Source organism: Chrysemys picta, chromosome 2, assembly GCF_011386835.1.
Source record: "Chrysemys picta bellii isolate R12L10 chromosome 2, ASM1138683v2, whole genome shotgun sequence".
Classification (NCBI taxonomy): domain Eukaryota; kingdom Metazoa; phylum Chordata; order Testudines; family Emydidae; genus Chrysemys; species Chrysemys picta.
In genome coordinates, this window is record NC_088792.1 from 32,286,853 (window position 1) to 32,308,656 (window position 21,804).

At 45.1% G+C, this 21,804-nt stretch overlaps 1 long non-coding RNA gene across 2 annotated transcripts in view; it reads right to left on the reverse strand.

Moving 5' to 3' along the window:
• Positions 1–21,804, reverse strand: part of LOC122174513 (uncharacterized) — a 32,241-nt gene that overhangs the window by 8,467 nt on the left and 1,970 nt on the right. Inside the window, exons 1-2 of one of the 2 annotated variants that reach the window (XR_006176459.2) lie at positions 3,529–12,721; positions 272–402 (exon numbers count right to left, since the gene is read on the reverse strand). This is a non-coding gene — a long non-coding RNA (uncharacterized LOC122174513). Of the gene's footprint in view, positions 1–271; positions 403–3,528; positions 12,722–21,804 lie in introns of those variants that run through there. The other variant, XR_010599107.1, reaches the window with a different exon arrangement.

Here is a 21,804-nt window from a genome sequence, read left to right on the forward strand (position 1 = left end):
GTGTTACAATTAACAGACTTGTTTGTGATGTCACTATTGCTTCAAAACAAAACCTTGTTCTACAATGTAACTGCTTATTCACAGTAACTAATTGAAATAGTTCAATTATTTAAAACACATTTTTCTAAAACACCAAAAGGGTTTACTCCATAAGAAAGGTGCCTGCAAAAATTATATATATTTTAATAAGCTTTTTTTAGTATAGATATTTGCCTTTTTTAAAAGCATCTGAAACGAAGTCCAAATTACATTTGTGTAGCTCTGAACTCACTTCTTTTAAGTGTTTATAGGGGGAATCAGCAGCAGTTCCAAGTCTGTTCCTTCCAGCATGATTCACCTTCATAGTAGGAATTCTCAGGAGATGTAGGATTGGAGTGGGGATTACTCAGAGAAGAAGTGGCCCTATATTAGCCGTAAAAAGAAAGAAATTTTAATAAAACAATTTGCAATCCAAGCCAAGGATTTGTTTGCCAAATTTTAGTCCAATGAGAGTTGAAATGGCCAAGATATTTAATGACAACAATTGAGGTTTGTAAGGGAAATACCAAATCAACCTTGGAGTGAAAATAGGCAGACATCGAATTATAGAGCAAATAATGCATTTGCTTTGTAGGTGCAGAAATAAACAAGCTATTTGAAGAAAAACAGGAAAATAAGGCTAGTAGTTGTCAGTTTGATTCAAAGGTATAAGCAAAAAGGAGCAAAAATGAAATAGAACTGTGGAGCAATGTATACTGAGCATAAATGAACATTTTCCACACCCAGTAAGGTATGTGGGACATTTGCCCAGAGGAACAGTCCATGGGAGTAATGCTAGGAAGTGCTGAGAAGGTGCCCAAAAATGTTGCTTTATCTCATCACGTAAAGACTTCAAAAATAGCCTTGATTTTTTTTTATTTCAGCAAATGCCAAAAAAAACCAGAAATACTAATTTATAAAATTGTTTTAGTTGGGTACAATGTAGAGCCTATAAACTTCTCATTGGCTGTTTTCTGGTAATTTCTCCATATGGTGTACACCCTTTATAAATTATAACAGCATGCACTTGAATCCAACAGTAGATAACTGACTACATAGGGCCAGACCCTGATACCCTTACTCAGGTTGAACAGTACTTTACTCCAGGAGTAGTTCCACTGAAGTCAACAGACTGTTCATACAGTGGGGTGCTACTAAACTGGAATAAGGGTGTCAAAATCTGGCCTGTAATATTAAACCGCTGTCACTTCAGTTTATAAAGTATGAAAAAAACAGAGCACTTTACGTGAATTGACCTATTTGTCTTCTGCCCTACAAAGTTGAATGTATTTCAGCCAGAAGAAACAGTTATGCTTGAAAAACCACTTCTCAGAATTATTAGGTTTATTTTTTAGTGGATTTTGCCAATCCCAGATTTGTAATGGACTATCAGGGTGGTCATAGTGCACCGTTGCCAAATCACAAACACTAGTCCCTGTACAACAGCAATCTACAGAGAGCTTGCTCAAGCAATTTCTGCACCACAATGTTGATATTTTCTTAAAGTCATCAACAGCGACTGGCCAATCAATAGCAATAATGGTTGCTCTGTTCTATTTAGAATAGCTATGAATGGTTGGCTTATTGTTTTAAAATTGCTAGCCCATTGCTTTTGAATTCCTGTTCAACTCTGCAGAAGTCATGACACAGCAGATTATTTCTGTGGTCTCCACTCTATGTAACTTAAATAAAAAGAAGAACAAGCAGCTAATATATGTATACAACATTCATATTTATATATAGTCACACCTACCTTTCAAAATGGCCCTAGGCATTTTGTATCTAGCTGTAGTTTTGCTTATTTCATTTTATTGTTTTCTATTCTTTCTGAATGTTTTTTTTCTCCTATAAGATTTTTATTCTGTCTTCATTTTTAGTTTAACTATTAGAGGAACTTCGTTATGAGTGAATTTTTAATTCCATGATGCATAGAATCACAGATTGTTCCTGTTTTGCTCAATCAGTATATAAACTGCAGTTTTAACCTACCAAATAAAATCATTCATGAGTTTTCCTGATGAAATGATCTGTAATAGTTTGAATACATTATTCAACTTTTCTTATATGGTGTCTTTGCTAGAGGTAAATAAAATATCATAGATGTACTCTTAGCTGTTGTAGCTAAGGCTGTCAGCATTACAATCCACTACTTTCAGGCTTTTATAACTCAGCCATAAAAGTGCACTCTAGGCTGAAATTTGGCACACATGGTCTGAGCCTGGCAATGAATCTATTTTACAAAATGTGAACAATGCAATTATCTGTTTGGCTGTGTTAAAATTGTTTAGGATCTTAATACATGAGGAGGGCTGCATGGTGAGGCCTGCAACGTGTCTGCCTGCCCTGTGCATCACTCTAGTCCAGGGATGGCCAACCTGTGGCTCCGGAGCCCATACGGCTCTTCAGAAGTTAATATGCGGCTCCTTGTATAGGCATTGACTCCGGGGCTGGAGCTACAGGCACCAACTTTCCAATGTGCCGGGGGTTGCTCACTGCTCAACCCCTGGCTCTGCCACAGGAGCCCCTCCCCCGGCCCAAACAGAGCCCCGGCCTGGACCTGCTGCGGCTGGGGGGAGGGGGCGGGGGAGGGGCACCTATCCTGCGATCCCAGCCCCAGAGCTGCCGCAGCGGGGAGAGGCGCCTCTCCCCCCCAGCATAGGTGCTGCTGCAGGGAGAGAGAGGTGGGGGGAGTCTCTCTCCCTGTCATAGCCCCAGGGCAGCATGCACCCCAAACCCCTCATCTCCAGCCCCACCCCAGAGCCCGCACCTCCAACTGGAGCCCTCACACCCATGCATCCCAACCCTCTGCCCCAGCCCTGAGCCCCCTCCCACACTCTGAACCCCTCAGCCCCACCACATGCATTTTCTTATGTGCATCAATGCGGAGGTGATGTGTCACACCTCACCTCCATATTGGTGCACATAACAAAATTCACTCCGCACATAGAATCATAGGACTGGAAGGGATCTCAAGAGGTCATCTAGTCCAGTCCCCTGCACTCATGGCAGGACTAAGTATTATCTAGACAATTCCTGACAAGTGTTTGTCTACCCTGCTCTTAGAAATCCCCAATGATGGAGATTCCACAACCTCCCTAGGCAATTTATTCCAGTGCTTAACCACCCTGACAGTTAGGAAGTTTTTCCTAATGTCCAACCTAAACCTCCCTTGCTGCAATTTAAGCCCATTACTTCTTGTCTTATTCTCAGAGGTTAAGAAGAACATTTTTTCTCCCTCCTCCCTTTTACGTATTTGAAAACTGGTATCATGTCCCCTCTCAGTCTTCTCTTTTCCCTCTGGGGCACCTGGCATTGGCCACTGTCGGAAGATAGGATACTGGGCTAGATGGACTTTTGGTCTGTCTCAGTATGGTTGTGCAGTCCCAGCTGTGCTTGAGCTGTAGGAATTTTGATACTGACGGGCAAATTTCTCAAGGCCTGTGTGAAAAGGGCTATGATTGGGACACGCTGCACTGGAGAGCAAAGATAAAGGAATTGAGGCAGACATACCATAAGGTGAGGGATGCTGCACCAGAGACCTGCTAGTTCTATAAGGAGCTGGATGCTATCCTCGATGGCAACTGCACCTCCACTGCCAAGAGCCCAGTGGATACTTCGGTGGGCCTGGAGGCAGCAGAAAGAGGACCTAACCTGGAGGACGAAGTCATTGATGAAGAGGTGGAGTTAGACAATGATGTGCAGCTCCCAGTGGGGTTGCCTGGTGAGGCAGGCAGTCAGGAACTGTTCACCACTCTGGAGGTGTCTAGCCAGTCTTAGCAGTTGCTCTCCAGCAAACAAGAAGCAGGAGAGGAGACACTTGGTAAGTGGCTGTGGTGTGTGTAGTGCAGAGGTGGGTTCAGGATACAGAAACGTACAAGGCCAACTGTGTTTCTGTGTGTTGGACATTTCCCTGTGCAGCTAATCAGTACAATGGAACAGGGTGTTGATGTATGTCGACATCTCACGGGAATCCTCCAGAGAGATCTCTAGCAAAGTTTCCTGGAGGTACTCGGCAATCCTTGCAATCCTTGCTTTGTTCCTTCCCCCATTGTAGGAAATATGCCTGCGCCATTCGGCAATCATTTGTGCAGGGACCAAAGCAGCACACAGGTGAGCAGCATAAGGACCTGGGCGGAAGCCAGAAATGTGTAGTAGATGTACCCTCGCTTTCCTGCTTATCCTCAGCAGTGAGATATCTGCTACAATGATCCCCGCCTGTGGAAAAGTGTGGGACAATTTTAGAATTTTTTCCGTAGTCAGCTGCACCGCAACCCTTGCAGAATGCTCGTTTCCCGATGTAGAGCATCCCACCCCCCGCCAACACTCACCATGCTTTGGGTGTTCGCCAAGATGTGGGCTTGCCAAGGGTCAGTGAGAAAGTGATTGTTCTGTTACCAGAGGTATATTGCACTGAAATGTTTCAATACTGTGCGTGAACAAATCATGCTTCTGTGCATTGTTCCTTCTGCTTTGGCAGATGTGGCCTTGAGGAACACCCCATACACACTGGCTGAGCATCTTCACCAGATAAGAAAGTCCCCAAGATGGAGCAAAGAAGACATGTTCCGGTAGGGTGACCAGATAGCAACTGTGAAAAAACGGGACAGGGGATGTGGGGTAATAGGCACCTGTATAAGAAAAAGTCCCCAAAAATGGGACTGTCCCTTTAAAAATGGGACATTTGGTCACCCTATGTTCCGAGAGGTACTGCACTTCTCCAATGCAGAGAAAAGGGAACACAAAGAATGGAGGGAAGCCGAAAGGCAGGACAGAAAAGAAAGTCAGGAGTTTAAGGATGCTACTGAGTGGATGATTAACATCATGGAGGAGAAAATGCAGATGCTGAAGTCTTTAATAATGCTTCAGACTGAGCAGATGCATGCCCACCCTCCCCTGCAGCACATTCAGAACTCTTTTCCATATCCCCCCACCAAACTCCGCCTGCTCAGTCCTTTCTGCTTTCTGGGACTTCTTGGTTTCCCCTTCACTCCACCCCCTTGGACAACTTTCAAAATGATAGCTGGACTTACACACAGCTCTGAAAGTCTGCCCTTCCCTGGTACCTTGTTTCCACCACGTGTCTTTGTGTGGTGTGTGTTGTTTCTTGTGCAATAAAAATAAAGTTTTTGAATGGTAACTCATCTTTATTTGTTTCCTACAAATTGAGATAGCAGGCACTACCAATATATAGACAGACAGTTTAATCATTTGCTTACTGGAATGTAAGGCCCCAAATTTCACCATTGCTTCCTAGGAAAACTACATGTAATGTAACATTGCAGCACCAATCATAGAGATTTACTAGTTCTCATTTTCAAAGTGTTTCCTCAAAGCCTCCCTGATTCAAATTGCCCCCCTCTGTGCCCCTCTGATAGCCCTGGTATCTGGCTGCTCAAAATCAACAGCCAAGCAGTCTGCCTCAACACTCCACCCCTGAACACACCTTTCGCCCGTAGCTTCACAAAGATTATGCAACATACAACACGCGGCTTTGACCATGGGAATATTATCCTCATTGAGGTCTAACCTGACATAAAAGCATCGCCAGCACGCCTTTAATCTGCCAGAGGCACATTCCACTGTCATCTGGCACCTATTCAACCTATTGTTGAACTGCTCCTTACTACTGTCCAGGTTTTGTGTGTAAGGTTTAATGAGCCATGGCTGTAAGGGATACGCAGGGTCTCCCAAGATCACTATGGGCATTTCAATATCCCCCATTGTAATCTTCTGGTCTGGAAAGAAAGTCCCTGCTTGTAGCTGTCTATATAGGTTGGTGTTCCTGAAGATGCGTGCGTCATGTACCTTCCCAGACTACCCCGCATTCATGTCAGTGAAACGCCCATGGTGAGCAACAAGTGCCTGCAACACCATGGAGAAGTACCCCTTCCTATTAATGTACTCTGTCACAAGGTGGTCTGGTGCCAAAACTGGAATATGTGTACCATCTATCGCCCCGCCACAGTTAGGGAGACCCATTTCTGCAAAGCCATCCACTATTTCACGCACATTTCCCATAGTCACAGTCCTCCGTAGGAGGATGTGATTAATTGCCCTGCACACTTGCATTAACACAGCCTCAATAATCGACTTCCCAACTCCAACTTGATTCGCAACCAACTGGTAGCAGTCTGGAGTCGCCAGCTTCCACATAGCGATTGCTACATGCTTCTCTACTGATAGGGCAGCTCTCATTCTGCTGTCCTTGCACTGTAGTGCTGGGGTGAGCTCCACACACAGTTCCAGGAAAGTGGCTTTCTGCCTCCAAAAGTTCTGTAGCCACTGCTCATCATCCCAAACCTGCATGATGATACAATCCCACCATTCAGTGCTTGTTTCCTGAGCCCAAAAGCGACGGTCCACTGTCTGCAGCTGTTCTGTGAATGCCAAAAGCAATCTAAAGTTGCTCCTATCCATATCATACAGCATGTCAGGCAACTGGGAGTGTTCTTCAGTTAGGGACTTCGTGATTAACTGCACTGCCATCTGCGATGTCTTAATGACAGTTATCAGAGCATAGGAGAGTAGTGTGGGATCCATTCCTTCTCACAAAGATGCTGAGATATACAGCAAACAAGGGCTGTTGAAAATACTGCAAAAGAAAGCTGGAAGCCCATGAAATGCTGTGACAGAAAACAGTGCATCATGGGACATTGAGCCTGGTTCCAAGATGCGCTGCGATCTGCTCCACCTTCCCACAAGACCTAGTGACAGAAGGTGTTGAGCTGGACTGTGGGATAGGTACCCACTGTGCATTGCTCACACTGTAGATGATAGTTCCCCAACTGCGGATGCGCTGTGCCAACAGAGGGAGCGAGTGTGAACATGCAATACCGGTTTTTATTATAGTGCTTTTTGAATGTCAACATAACTTTTGTCAACAAAACTCTGTAGTGTAGGCAAGGCCTGAGTCTAAGAGGTTCAAAAGGAGCACAATACATCTGGCAGTACCAAATTTTATCTCCAGAAAGGGACTTCTTAGAGACTTAACATCTCTGCTGCTTCAAGCTTATATTATTTTACAGTCTCTCTGTCGAGTTGGCATTCCTCACAGCTATCCCCTAGGCTAGGAGACTTTAGCATTGGGAGTCTTATCAGTTCAGCCACAATATTGTCCTTTCACACTTTTAAAATAAATCATATTCCCTCTCCAAACTTAAAAGATATATCTTTGTATTATCACAGGATTTTCTGCTCTTTACTAATACTGGAGTATAGGTTGAGTAAATCTGGACCTTTAGATTTGCCACAATGTTTTCCCCAAAGATCTAGCTACATTAAATTATGGTTATAATCAGAAAAATGAAACTGATACCTTCTTATTCAACAGATCTGCCCCCTGTCTGTATTCAGAGTCATGCTGGTATCTTTTTACTCTAGTTTCAAGAATACATTTCCATTCTTTTAATTTCTGATAAAACTGCAGAACTGAGTTAGCTCTAGATGAATGAGCCAGATCCTATTCTGGCTCATCACTCCAACTAGTCCTCACTTATCAAGGTATAATACCACTCATTCTTCTGAATCAAAATAAGAAGGATAAAGAGGCTTTACATACAGACCTCTGGACAAATCACTTAGTCTCTCTGTGCCTCAGTTCCCCATCTGTAAAAATGGGAATCATAATATTTCCCTTCCTACTGGGGATGTTGTGATGATACATACATTAGGGATTGTGAAGCACTTTTAGGTCTACTGATGAGAAGGGCTATATAATTCTAGATATTATTAGTACTTAGAGTGACAATTGTCACTGACTTTCTTTCCATAAAAAAACCAATGGCGGAAGTGCCAGCTAGCAGACGCTGATGAAAATGTAATGTTAGCAGAAAGTTTGCATCACAGAATCAAAATAATAAAATGCATTAATAGCAGAAAAGGGTAAAGCCGTATCACTCAAAAACTTAAGTAGAGTTCTGTCAAATTGTTAGATTGAGTCTGGAATCAGAATGGATACCTACCTTGTTGTGGAGTTATTTGTGTGCAGTTAGGGAGACAAGATGTTTTTATCTATATTGCAACCCCTAAAATGATTGGCTAAATTCAAGGAATGAGAATATAAGTCTCAAGTGACAAATTGCATAAAAAACTCTTTTCAGCATTCTTGGAACTCTCTCTTTGATTATATGAGGTAAGAAAATGGTTTGACATGTTGAAGAAAATGGATTGATTGTATAATTTTTTTCTTCCTACCGAGGTTCCCCCCCATTGGATTTAGTGCTTGTGTAAGTTGCTGGATAGACTGCTCTAGAAAATTAGTCTTCTGATTATACACAGATCAAATTCAGCAGCAGTAGACACTTCCCCATACAGTTCTGCAAATGGGGCCTCAGCCATGGTCTACAGAACCAGCTTTGGAGGTGAAAGGCTCCTATAGTTCTCATGGCCTGTTAAACTCCTGGCTTTATCCTGAGAATACCAACAAGAATTCCAATTGTGACGGGGTTTTTGTGATGCATGTGAACACTTCTGACCGGTGTCATTGATTTGGCAGGGTGCATTCTTCCAGCCACCCACTGGACTTCTGTAAGACGAATCCAAGCCTCTGTGATCCTGGATCCAGGGACAGTGGGTATCACAGGCCAGGGAAGTCTGAGCCTTCCCTGGCCTTGGCTGTGGTCCTGGTGGGGGCTCAGTTCCAACCACGGCCTTGAGCTCCAGGCTCAACTGGGACTGGCAGTGGTGGCTTGGGCTGGCTGATGGGAGTTGGGCCAGCTGGTGCAGCCCAGGGCAGCTTGGAGGCCGGACCAGTCAAGGCAGCTCAGGTCAGTTGGCACAGCCCGGGGCAGCTTGGGCCAGCCTGGGGGATGGGGCGAGCCAGTGTGGATGGGGTGGGCCAGCCAGTGTGGCACGGGCCACGGGGGGCTCAGGGCTCTGGCCATAGTGGGTAGGGAGGGCTCAGGGGTAGGTTCTCAGATGGAAGAGGTGGGGCCGGCGGGCTACCCTCCCTGAAGGGGGACGGGGGGTTCATCTGCCACCTATGTCTGGATCACCTGGGTATTTTAAGATTACAGAGCCTGAACATAGTCTAGCCACTGCCCCGATCTTGGGGTCTCTAGGCACACTCCCAGGGCACAGACTTTCTATCTGGCACCCATGTCTGAGAGCTGGAACCAGCTGGTGCAAAGGCGACTTCAAACTCCCTCGTACTTGAACTCACCTGCTCCCAGAACTCCACCCCAAAGATGAGAAGCTTCTGGTTACAGTTTAATTCTCTCCAGGGCACATAGCAATTGTGAAGCAGTTAACACACACTCACACACTTTGGACAGAGTAATACATTTGTGCTCTTTTACTTAATGATACAGAGCACAGGAGAGTACAGATTATATAAAACAATAAATACTACATGCATATCACAGCCTCAGTTTCCTCCATACCAGGGCATTTTGGGGGCTGCGGTCAGAATCCCTTGGGTTGTCCAGATCCTTCTGCTTCAGTGCATAGCTCGTGGGCAGCAACATGAAGCCTTCTGCCTACATAAGCTTGCTTCCTTTTCCTTTGACCACTTCCTTCTTCCTATCTGGACCCTTGTTCATGGTCACCTTTGTTCTGTTGCTAGTAAGTTTCCACGGCTCCTACCATTTCCCGCTCTCCAGGGGGTTAAGCTAAACTGGTTTTCTAAGAATGCAGCTGCTTTTTAGCATAACCTTTGTGAGGTCTAAGTATCATTGTTAACATAAAGTACTCCCCATTGTCCATGTCTGGCATGAATACATTTCCAGGGGTTGGGTGCTTATAATCAGTTACTTTCTATATTCAGCCCTGTATTTGTACATGTTGGGACTTCATCCCAAAATTGAGGCAATCAGACAATAGAGAAGGCAAAAAGCTGCACATTCGGAATGGAGAATTTAGTCTGACACAGATACAGAGTTCACAATTCATAAACTGTACAGACAGATTCTCAAATCATCACAACAGCAACTCTGTTCACATGGACCCTGAACAGCCACCAGATGGTAACAACTTTTGGTTACTACCAATAACTTAGAAGTGAAAGGTTCTCTCTCTCTTTACCAGTTACCCTGACCCTGGCACTAGCATCTGCTGCAATTCTGATGCAGGAGCACAGAATGCTGTCCTGGGGAGAGAGACTGCCAATGAGGGTATGTCTACACAGCAAAGAAAAATCAGCCACTGGCCAGTGCCAGGTGACTCAGGCTCATGGGGCTCCGCCTGTGGGACTGTTTCATTACTGGGTAGACTTCTGGGCTCAGACTGGAGCCCGAACTCTGGGACCCTCCCAACCTGCAGGACCTAAAGCCCAGGCTCAAGTCCAAGCCTGGAAGTCTACACAGCAATGAAACAGTCCTGCATCCTAAGCCCTATGAACCCCAGTCGGCCGGCATGGGCCAGCCGTGGGTTTTTCTTTGCTGTGCAGATGTACCCTGAGAAGGCAGTTTCAGCTGGGAACGGGGTTTGGAATCCGCCCAAAGGGGGCAGCTGGAAAAAGCTGTTAGAGAAGAAGGAGGGAAGAAGAAGAATCTAAATGCTGAGCTACCAGATGAAGCAGAGTTGGGGAAGGAGGTGAGGTGATAAAATAGAAGAAGAACAGGAGAATAAAAGTAGGGGACTGGGAAGAGAGATGGAGGAAAGAAGGAAAATTTGAAAAGTTTCAGATCAGGAGAAGCAGAAAAAAATAGAGCTGGGTATGTGACCAGACACTATTAGAGAAGGGAAGTAGAGGGAAATAAAAGCCACAAATGTACCGGAGAGAGAGTATCAATGGAAAAAACTGAAAGGAAATATAACTGGTGAAAAAGGGAATTGATCAAAAAGCTGTGTTAGGTGAAAACAGATCCTGAAAACAGTAAATGAGAAGCCCACCCACAAAGGACCTAAAGTACATGAACAGAGAGAATGATTGTTTGAACATCTATTGAAGGAATACAGTTCAAAGGTGCCTAATGGACAAGTAAGGGACAAGTAGGTGTAGAAACCCTGCTTGTGGATAAGCTCAGTAAAAAGGGATAGAGCCACGGGAACATTGACACTAAAGAGCACTTCAAGCCAAAGAGAAGCAAAGAACAGGTCAGCAATAGTGAAGCTGGACTTACACAGCTAAGGAGAGGAAAAGTTGCTTCTTCTCTCAAGCGACAGTATATTGTTGAGTATTCTCTTTTGTTCTTGTTAATAACAACACATTTAATATTAGCTGCACAGTGTAGGGAAGAGTAGCATGTACAAGCTCACAATGGTTAATGTGTTGGTAACTTATAGTTTATCATTATAAGAGGTAAGTACTTGGTAATGTTCTATGTTATTTATGCTCTTGGTACACTATTTGAGTTTTCCCTTATAACGTTCTAAAAATTTAAAATTCTCTTTTGTTTTGGTTTGCATCTGCCTCTCCTCACTGTTAGTATAACCCAGCCTAGCCTAGCTTCGTGTTCCCATTGGCCCTGTCTAGACAATGGGGGAAAAGGGTGTTTTTAAACCATGTTAGCTGACTCATGTTCACTAAAACAGGTTGAATCACACCTTAAATCTTTGTGTAGAAGCAGTTTAACACCTTTAAAGTCATGTTAGCTGATCATGTTTTAATCTAGATAGAACCTATGCTAACATGATTTTATAAAGCACCTTTTTTCATCATCTAGACTGACCCTTTCTCTCTCATTCTTTTTGTTTGAGAATTTCTGAGTAGCCCACTTGTTGTAATACTATTGTTCGAGTTTTGATTTACCTGACAGAGGACAGACTACAGTGGTGGATCATGGGCCCCTGCTCAGGGGTCCTGGCCAATTTGGGGGGCCCCACAGGAGCACCAGAACCTGTATAGAAGTGAGGGGACCACCGGTGCTGGAACTATGGCCCCACCCCTGCTCCTCCTCTTCCCCCCAGGACACCCCCTGGCCAGGCATAAAGCTGGAGCCAGGCTGTGGTAAAAGCCGCCCGGAGAGCCTAGGCCGCTATGGGGAGCCCCAGACCCTCCACCTGAGAGCAGCCCCTAGCCTGTGTCCCTGCCCCCCTGGGACGAGCCACCCGGGGCAGATGGTGGGTCCGTGCATAAGCGTAGTTTGGGGAGGAGAATTGTGTTTTGTCAGGTGGCCGCAGGCCAGCTATGGCAGTGGCAGGGTCCTGGGAGGAGGAGCAGGGTTTGTCTCCATGGTGACTGTGTCAACAACCCTTGCATCATGTCTGCGCCTGGCCATGGCCCTGGCCCCTTTGCCTGGGTAAGGCTCCAAGGCTTGTGCAGATCCGCCACGGCAGTTAGCGCAGGTTCTGGGCGGTCGTGGGCAGTGGGAGCTGGGGCACCGTCCAGAAGAGCCTGCAGGCCAGGATCTGTGCTGTAGCCCCAGGGAGGGCCATAGCCTGCACCATGGGGAGCCTTGCTATGGGCTGGCCTGGGGCATACCCCGCTCTGGTGGCTCACGGTGGCAGAGGGGTGACTGAAGGGCTGGGGCTCCCCTGTTAAGCCAGCCCATCTCCCCCACAATGCCAGCAGCTCAGTTACCACTCCAGGCGGGGGGAGAGAGCCAGTGAGCCCAGGGAATTGGGTTCAGTGCATGCATCTTTGTGTGTGTGCGCACATGCCCCCCCATGCATTCTCCACCATGCTGCCCCCACAAATATAGCAGTGAAATTATGCCTATGGGTCTGGGGCTCCCCAGAGGGGCCAGGGCTCCCTGGGCGGCTATTAGCATGATCCAGCTTCTGGACAGGCCAGGGGGTGGGGCCTCAGTGGGAAGGGGAGGAGCAGAGGGTGGGGCCGCATAGTGAGGAGGGTGTAGGGGACCCAAATGTTCTTTGTTTCCAGGGCCCCAATAAATCTTAATTTGCTTCTGACTACACTAGAACTGATTATATGCATACCAAAGGTGCATTGGGCGAAGAAGGGAAAACAATGTCAAATTCTTATTTTCAAAGATGACAAATGGCTTTGAAATCTAAATGAGCAAATATGTAGTTTTCATTTTACAAGCAGTCTTATTAATTATTGCCTCGCAGTAATGTTCTATAAAATGTTAGCTACGAGGACTCACTTTACAATATGACTACCGATAATTTAAATTAGGGATCATTTGCAGGTTCTTTTAAAGAAGTTTGGATAATCAGGTGGTCTAGGATAACAGGCATTACAACTATATCTACCATAGAGACACTATCACCAGAGTTACTTGATTTAGACCAAATTTGATGAAGCTCAAGTTGAATAAATCTTGAAAAACACAAAGGTGGAATTCACTCTATCCCCAGCACCAAAGCTGTGTAAAGAGGCTTTATAAAGAGGAATTGTGTGGGGGATGGAATAGTCCATCAACCCATAGATAAGGCATTGGGCATTGCTCTGTCCCCTCCCAGTCCTTATTCCAGAACCTGAGCTTGAATAGGGACTGTGATCCCTGCACATCCTCCTAGTGATGACTAATGGATTCACTTAGTTGCACATTTAGTGCCTATGTGTCAGCTCCTCCCAAGGCCTGCCTTTTAAAAACCCTCCTCCATGTTGGGCTTTTCAGGTCAGCTCTGCAACATACAGAGGATGTGCAGTTCTGCACAATGGTGGGGCTGTACAAAGTCTGTTCTGCACAATGGTGGGTGTGTTGCAGTGTGGGCCTTCCACAGCTCTTAGTCTGATAGGAGAATTTCACCCAGAAAGCACAGAGCTTATTGAGAAGACAAGTATCAGGGGGTAGCCGTGTTAGTCTGTATCTACAAAAACAACAAGGAGTCTGGTGGCACCTTAAAGACTAACAGATTTATTTGGGCATAAGCTTTCGTGAGTAAAAACCTCACTTCTTCGGATGCATAGCATCCTATGCATCCGAAGAAGTGAGGTTTTTACTCACGAAAGCTTATGCCCAAATAAATCTGTTAGTCTTTAAGGTGCCACCAGACTCCTTGTTGTTTTTGAGAAGACAAGATACTCTCACAAACATAGTTCTTCACTGTCTCCGTATTCGGATTGGATCAGGCTTCTTAGGAGAGTTTTTTGTCATGATGAATAACATGGTTCTAGCTGAAAAATGTGTATTTGCCAAAATTAATCCAATTGCTAAAGTTATTTGTTCTGACCTCCTAGGAAGGTGAGATGGGAGAGGAGAAGGTCACGAGCATCCCAATGATTTGAGGGACAAATCTGGTTGGAGGAATTTTCTTTGATAGGATTTGTAGAACTTTAATTGTGTGTAAACTCTGATGGTTCTTTATCAACTTTAAGCAGTAAACATCTTTTTTCTGTGAGAAATGACTTTAGACTCTGTTGGGAATTTGATACGGTAAAAGATTTGATTCATTTTGGGTCCCTTGCATCAACTAGCTTTGGGGAAGCGATAGAATCTACTCTCCTAATCCAATCAGCCTTTGGTAAGACAACCTTTAAAATCCCCTTAAAAATCAGAAATTAATGGTAATATAAATATTGCTTTTAGTCTCACTTTCCATGTACTCTGTGTTATTATTTCAGTGTCACATCAGCCCTTAACATACATTTAAAGCTTGTCTGTTGAGAAGAGCTTTTTGACACTGCCCTTTTTGTTATTTCAACATCCACAAATGAAATATAATGTTTATGTGACTCTGGGATTTGCACTTGTTCATATGCTATGTATATACAAACACATTTGGTTTACAAGATGGAATGACCTCAGCCACCTCACGTTTAATCCCTGGTTCCATGTGTCGACACAAATCCTTCGACCTTAAGCATATTTTTCTCTGTAGGTTATTGCATTTTTTGTCATTTAGAAAAATACAAAGGAATAAAATAACAGAATCTTGTTATCCAAACTTCAACGTCAACCATCCCTTAGAGGCCACGTATTGTTCATTATTTATTCCAGTTTTCAAAATGCACCTATTGGAAGAGCCAATGATGCTATCTGTGGAGAGAACAGACATCATCCTGTCCAATAGTGCAACACAATGGGCCACATTTCATCCACTGGGTATAAGCAGGTATAACTCCATTGAAGACAAATGAACCTTACTTACCTATAACTAGAGTTCTCTGAAATGAGCCTGTGTATATTCACATTTCTGGGATCATGGTGCCTGCACATTAACTGCTGGAGTCTTCTGGAAAGCAGTATCCATTGGATCCACTTGTCTTCTCCCTCCCAATCTCATCCTACAAGGCTCCTGAGGGGCAATCTTCAAAGCTGACATTGGCCTTATTCAGTGCCACCTTCATCGACTGGGCCTTAGGAGCCTCCCCTGTCAGTAGGGATGTGTGAAGCTGCCCTCGTGTGGCTGGCAGTCCAGACAGAGCCCATGCGGGATGGGCATCTCCTCTTATCTTTTAAAAGAAAAACCTGGCTACCAGACAGGCTAACCAAAATCAAATTTGTCTCAAAATGGCAGAGAATGAGAGAAAAGAGAGGAAACTATGAGAAACACATCGAGGACACTGTGCAATCTGAGTTGGCGGCACCTTCGGTAGCTGGAAAGGAACTGAGGGGTGGACAGGACAGGATGGGGAGAGTGGCCCTAACAGACACTGCATTCCAGAAGATCCTGGATGCTCATGGTGCAGATGCCTTGATCTAGGGCTGGTTCTAGGAGTGGGTGAGCAGTGCCGGACCACCATGCCGCTTGGCGTTTTTCCCCCTCCACTCTGATTTGCAAGCCGTTTTTGCTTCACTGATGGTTAGCCATCCATTTTTTTCTCCCTCAGCTGACTGTCTGGCTTTTTTTGGGTGGGGGTGGGGGGGCATAAGGAGGGCACAGAAAACATTCGCTGCCCTGGCCAGTAAAATGGCTAGGGTGGCTCCTACCTTGATCTCACAAATGGGAATATTCAGTTGCCACTTGAAGAAGCTTGGTTGCACTTGCCTACACCAGTACTGAATTTGGGTCAATAATGCTTACAGTATACAGCACTTTTATTCTTCAAGGTGCTTTACAAACATTCATTGATACTCTGGAATTGCCAACCCCAAGGGTTCAAAAATCATGAGTCAGACCCCCCCAAAATCTCGAGAATGCCCCCAAATCATGATTTGTGTGTTTTAAAGATTATGTTCCATTTTGGTCTTTTGATTTTTGCGTGTGTATGTGTGTTTGATAGTGTTGCCAACATGCCCACATTTATAAAGATGCTTTGGCTCCCATTGCAGGAGCTCTCACCCCCACATCTGCTCAGCAATTAGTTTTGCCCTCCATCACCCCTCATTCTGTGCCTCCAGCTCTTCCCTCAATTCTGCCCCCACATCTGCCCAGCCACCATCAGTTCTGCCCCCATATTTGTTCTGCCCCACACAACCCAGCCTCGCCTCTGCTCTTCCTACAGCCCCTGGAGTTCTTCACTCTCATCTCTCAGGCTTGGGGTGGGGCTGCAGCTGGTTGCCCTCTGCCCCTTCCCAGGCTGGGGCCTCGTTTACACTTAAAAATTAGCTTGGCCTAGCTATGTTGCATAGGGCTGTTAAAAAATTTGCACCCTGTGTGACATAGTTAGGCCAACCTAATCCCTGACATAAACATGGCTGGGTCAATGGAAGAATTCATCCATCAACCTAGCTACCACCCCTCAGAGAGGTGAATTAATTACACATCTGTGGAAAAATCCCTTCCATTGATGTAGGAAGTCTCTATGCCACAGCGCTACAATGGCACAGCTGCACCACCACAGCTGTGCTGTTGTAGTGTAGACATGGCCTGGGTGTTGCAGAGAGGGATGGGGGGAGGAGCAGAAGAGCTATCCTGCTGCTCATAGATGGGGAGTGAAGGGGAGGGAGCAGGGCCTCCTTGAGCTGTCGGGCTCTTTCTGCTCCCTCTTCCCCTCCTGTGAGGCACCCACTCCTGAGGCAAGGGGGAGAGAGCTCTCCCTGCTTCCTGCACCAGCCCTCTCTGGTCCTCCTCAGTATGGCAAGTTGTGGGAGGCAACCAATTGGAGGGGATTTTCCTAGAGAGCTGAAATTCACAGGGGGCTGGAGCTTTCTGCATCATGGCCACTGGCTCAAGCCCCAGACAAACTCACGTGACACGTGAAGAAATTGAGACAGTTGGCAACCCTGACACCCCCAAAACATATATAAGTTTTACTTTAAGTAAAATAAGTTTTATTTTACAGAGCGAGAGGTTCAGTTACTTGCTCAAGGCCACAGAATGAGTTAGAACTGAGATTAGAAACCAGGAATTCCTGGCTCTCTCTTCAGAGCCCACAGCACAAGACTGTCTTTCTCTAGCAAACTCCTGTGCGTAAGAAATTCAAAATCTGTCTGCCTCTTGTTTCATAGACTGTTATTCAAATACATAGTTAGTTTTTGGGAGGTTGAGATGAACTTGTAGAGTACCAATGCGAACTAGGGATAAGGTTGTAGGAGGGACTTGTCACCTAATAAATTGAGGGACTTTGTGTAGGAGGTCACTCTGCAGGCCTCTGCTTAAGCACATGAGGTGGAATCCTGGCCCCACTGAAGTCAATAGCAAAATTCCCATTGACTTCAGTGGGGCGAGGATTTCACCCTTGGGACCTGGTTTCTCTCTCTGCTCACACTATGTAGGGTAAGACAGACCCCATCTCCAGAAGGAAGAAAAGAGTCAGGGAAACTCTTCTGTGTGAGAGGAGGGAGTTTGAGTTCCTCACCTCGATGCACTGGACATGCCCAGAGGAGGCTGGGGCTGAACAGGGAGAGAGAAGGGAAAAGCTTCAGCCTAGACACGAGGAGACAAAGAAAAAGCAGGAAAGAGCACAAAAGAATACGCTCAATTAAAAGCTGCAGCAAGGAGCCCTTGAAATAGAAAGGGAGTGGCCATATCCACAAGAGCACAGAGAGTGAGAGCATACTGCCTTAAAGGGACCAGAGCAGCAGAAATAAATAAATACACCTCTACCCCGATACAACGCGACCCGATATAACACGAATTTGGATATAACGCGGTAAAGCAGCACTCCGGGGGTGGGGGAGCTGCGCACTCCAGGGAATCAAAGCAAGTTCGTTATAACACAGTTTCACCTATAACGCGGTAAGATTATTTGGCTTCCGAGGACAGCGTTATATCGGGGTAGAGGTGTAATAAAGACTCTGGAAATTAACAGGGACAATAGAGCTAACGGTTTCCATAGTGCCTCCCAAGTACTGTAACTTTACTGATAAATCAGCATGACCAAAATGTATATGGCATTCTGAGCAGCTTTGTGTGGCATCTGGACTTTTAAAGAAGAGTGAGGAATACTGATTTAATCTCCTCATACTCATTGTGGGAGACAAGGCAGGCAATATTCTGATGATGGCAGGCCTCACTCTGAATCAAAACAAGTATGAAACAGGAAAGAAAATTTTCGAGGCATATTTCACTGGAAGACCTGAGCTACCCCTGGAGAATAGGAAAAAAACAAAAACAACCCCCACCCCAAACAAAACAAAACCTGCAAAATCCAAGAGAGAGAGAAGGATAATGGATCAAAGGTAGCACAGTATATGGAAATTATATAAGAAGCCAAGAGAGTAAAATTACAATTTCATGCACCCAAGTTATGGCAGAATCCTTGACCCAGGAGAATACAGTTTTCATAAAGACTTTGGGATAGAAGAAGTAAATAGAAAATATTAAGAAAAAATCAAAAAAGGAGATGTCAGTAAAGATGGTCACAGGACTGCCAGGCCCTGATTGTGACTGCTGAGAATGAATCACAGAAAGAGGAAATTCCCACAGCAGACATGACAACAGAGCTGTCAGTGACTTGTCATGGCAAGGCTGAGGTGGGTGAAAAAGAGCCAGAGAAAGATGTCCATGACAGAAACAACTATAGACCTGCAGATATTTGAGTGTGATACTGGCCAGAATATAATGCCACTTTTTCTGCTGCCACATCCTGTTGAGGAGCTACTCAATAAAGATGTTGAGGAACACTCAGTGAAGAATGTATTCTGGGACCAGCATTGTATTCAACAGCAAACATAACAAATTATCACATCAGTGTAGGAACTTTGATGACAATTACACAAACTGGATCAAGCTTGGAGTGGATGCACATGAAAAACCGATTGGCTGAATACAAATTAGAGTCTCCTCACAGAGCTTATTCAGACCTTACAGAAGTTTAGTCCGTAAGGGAGCTTGAAGACTGTTGTAGATGGCAGGAAGGATAGTTTTCAGTCATCTTCTCTTTGGGAGACAATGTTGTCAAGTTGCTATGGTCTGAGACTGAGAGTGGGAACTTCAGAACTCTTTGCTGCTGATTTGCTGTCTGACTGTAGGCAGCCTCAGTTTACTCATCTGTAAAAGCTGAGGATAATTTCTAACTCTCTGGACTGTTGTGAGGCTTAATTATTTAGGCCCGGATGTTTAAAGGTATTTAGGTATTGCTGCATTCAGCATCACAACACCTAATTGATTCAGGCAAGTGCCTAAATCCCTTTTGAAAATGAGATTTAGGCTCCTAGACCAATTGGGCATTGCGATGGCAAGCACAGCAACACCTAAACATCTTTAAAAATCTGGGCCTTAGTATTTATGAAGAACCGCATTCATCAGGGGATCTTGAGCTATATAAAGATATATTATCACTTAGGCTATTTCAAGATGAAAAGAAGCACTTAAGTGCTTGACAAACTGAGGTGGCAAATATACACAGGAATTGCTTCATTCACCACTGCAATGAAGCATCTGGGGTGAAATTTAACAACTGTTTAACAGAGCACAGCAATACTGCACAATAGCTTAGGACAGTAAGTAAACTATCAATTGAAACTACAGGTGCAATTTTATGTTGACAGATTAGCCATGTTGGAATCTAGTCAAAACATCCAGTGACTGACTAATTCTTCGTTCTGCCATAAAAATGATTGCTGAGCTGAAAAATGCTTACTCTTGCTGATGGAGCTTGTTACTGGTGCACAGCAACCAGATAGAACTTCAAGTATAAAGAAGAATGTATTGGACACACTGTTAGAACCATCAAAGAGCAGCCAGTGGGCAACACTGACACACACAGCTGAGTGAAATCAAAAGATAATTGGAAAAAATGTAAAAGAAATCATCTGCATATTCCTTTTCTCTCTCGAGCACTGGATATTGTCATAGAATCATAGAATATCAGGGTTGGAAGGGACCTCAGGAGGTCATCTAGTCCAACCCCCTGCTCGAAGCAGGACCAATCCCCAGACAGATTTTTGCCCCAGCTCCCTAAATGGCCCCCTCAAGGAGTGAAGTCACAACCCTGTGTTTAGCAGGCCAATGTGCAAACCACTGAGCTATCCCTCCCCCCGAAAAAGATAAATGGCCTCCTCAAGGATTGAATGCACACTCCTAGGTTTAGCAGGCCAATGCTCAAACCACTGAACTATCCCTCCTCTATTTTACTGCTGTATCTGGCCTTGGCCTATATGTTAATATACCTCTGACTCTTATGATATATGCTATTAACCTTCAGTGACAAGACGTGGTCAGGATCTCAGTGTTACATCTCATTTAAAATATGGCACCTCCAGCAGTACAGTGCTCCCTAACATAGAGAGAGCTAGTCCAGTGCTGACTGACTCAGAGGGACGAGTGCTGCCTACTGAATCACTAGTATCCTTTCCTGCAGTATTCTTAGTTCCTAGGAGATTTCCCATCTAAGTGCTCACCTGACCCAATTCTTTTTAGCTTTTGATAAGTGACAGGCTCGCAGCACAGGCTGATTTGACTGCAGGGCTTATGTACTCTAAAACAGGCCCTGTGAAAAATGTGTAGATATACACTGCGGCAAAGGGCATTACATTTAATGGAGTAGCCAAAGTGCTACTGTGGGTGCTTTGGGGCTGGAGCACTCACCAGCCACCCGCCGATCAGCTGTTCAGTGGGCCCCATCGATCAGGTCCTCCTGCGCCCTCCCCCCTGCCTCCTGCCCACTGTCGATCAGCTGTTTGGCAGCAGGCAGGCGCTGGGGGAAGGGGGAGGAGCAGGGGTGGGAAGAGGCAGACCGAGGGTGTGACCTTGGGGGAAAGGGCAGAGTGGGGGTGGGGCCTCAGGGCTGAGCAGAGGTGGAGCACCCCCAGGGAAAGCTGAAAGTTGGCACCTGTGGGAGCAGTATTAGGGTTTTTTCATGGCTGGATGATGGGGCAGCTTGCACTCTGTAGAGGGAAACTTAGAGCATTGGCTCCGGCTCTATGCTGGCTGTTAGGCTGGCACTCTTCTCTTCACTGCACTCCAGGTTGCAAACTGAGAGCACAGGCTTTTCTAAGCTGGCTAGTGAAAGTATGAACTATTTTTATGTGCCTAGGTGACCAATATCTCGAGAGTTGTACCCAGTTTCAGAGAGATTTTCAAAATTACTGATTGTTCAGAGCTTTCCTCTTTAGTTTTCACACTTTCCTAGCCTAATGGTTGACCACTCCACCTAGCACTGCAAGAGGTGGGTGCTTGTTACTTTCACTCTTTTACCTCCCACGCTGACAGCTTGCACGGGGAACTGAAGCAGCCATTTAAATGCAGTGTATTCTGCACACTAGCTCAGGAACCTGTCGAGTAAGCATTCTGGCCCAGGAACTGCAGTTATTGTGATGTTTGCTTTCTCTCAGATTTTGTAATCCAGATACCATAATTCTGACCTTGTGCATTTCCTGAGGGCTCATGTAACAAACTGTTGAAGCAAAAATAACAGTCATTAATGGGGAAGTAAAACTGCAGTTACTTTAAGGCATTTTAAGAATTCATAGATATTTTAGTACACTAGTCCATAGAAAGAACAGGAGTACTTGTGGAACCTTAGAGACTAACAAATTTATTAGAGCATAAGCTTTCGTGGACTACAGCCCACTTCTTCGGATGCATATAGAGTGGAATAAATATTGAGGAGATATATATACACACATACAGAGAGCATGAACAGGTGGGAGTTGTCTTACCAACTCT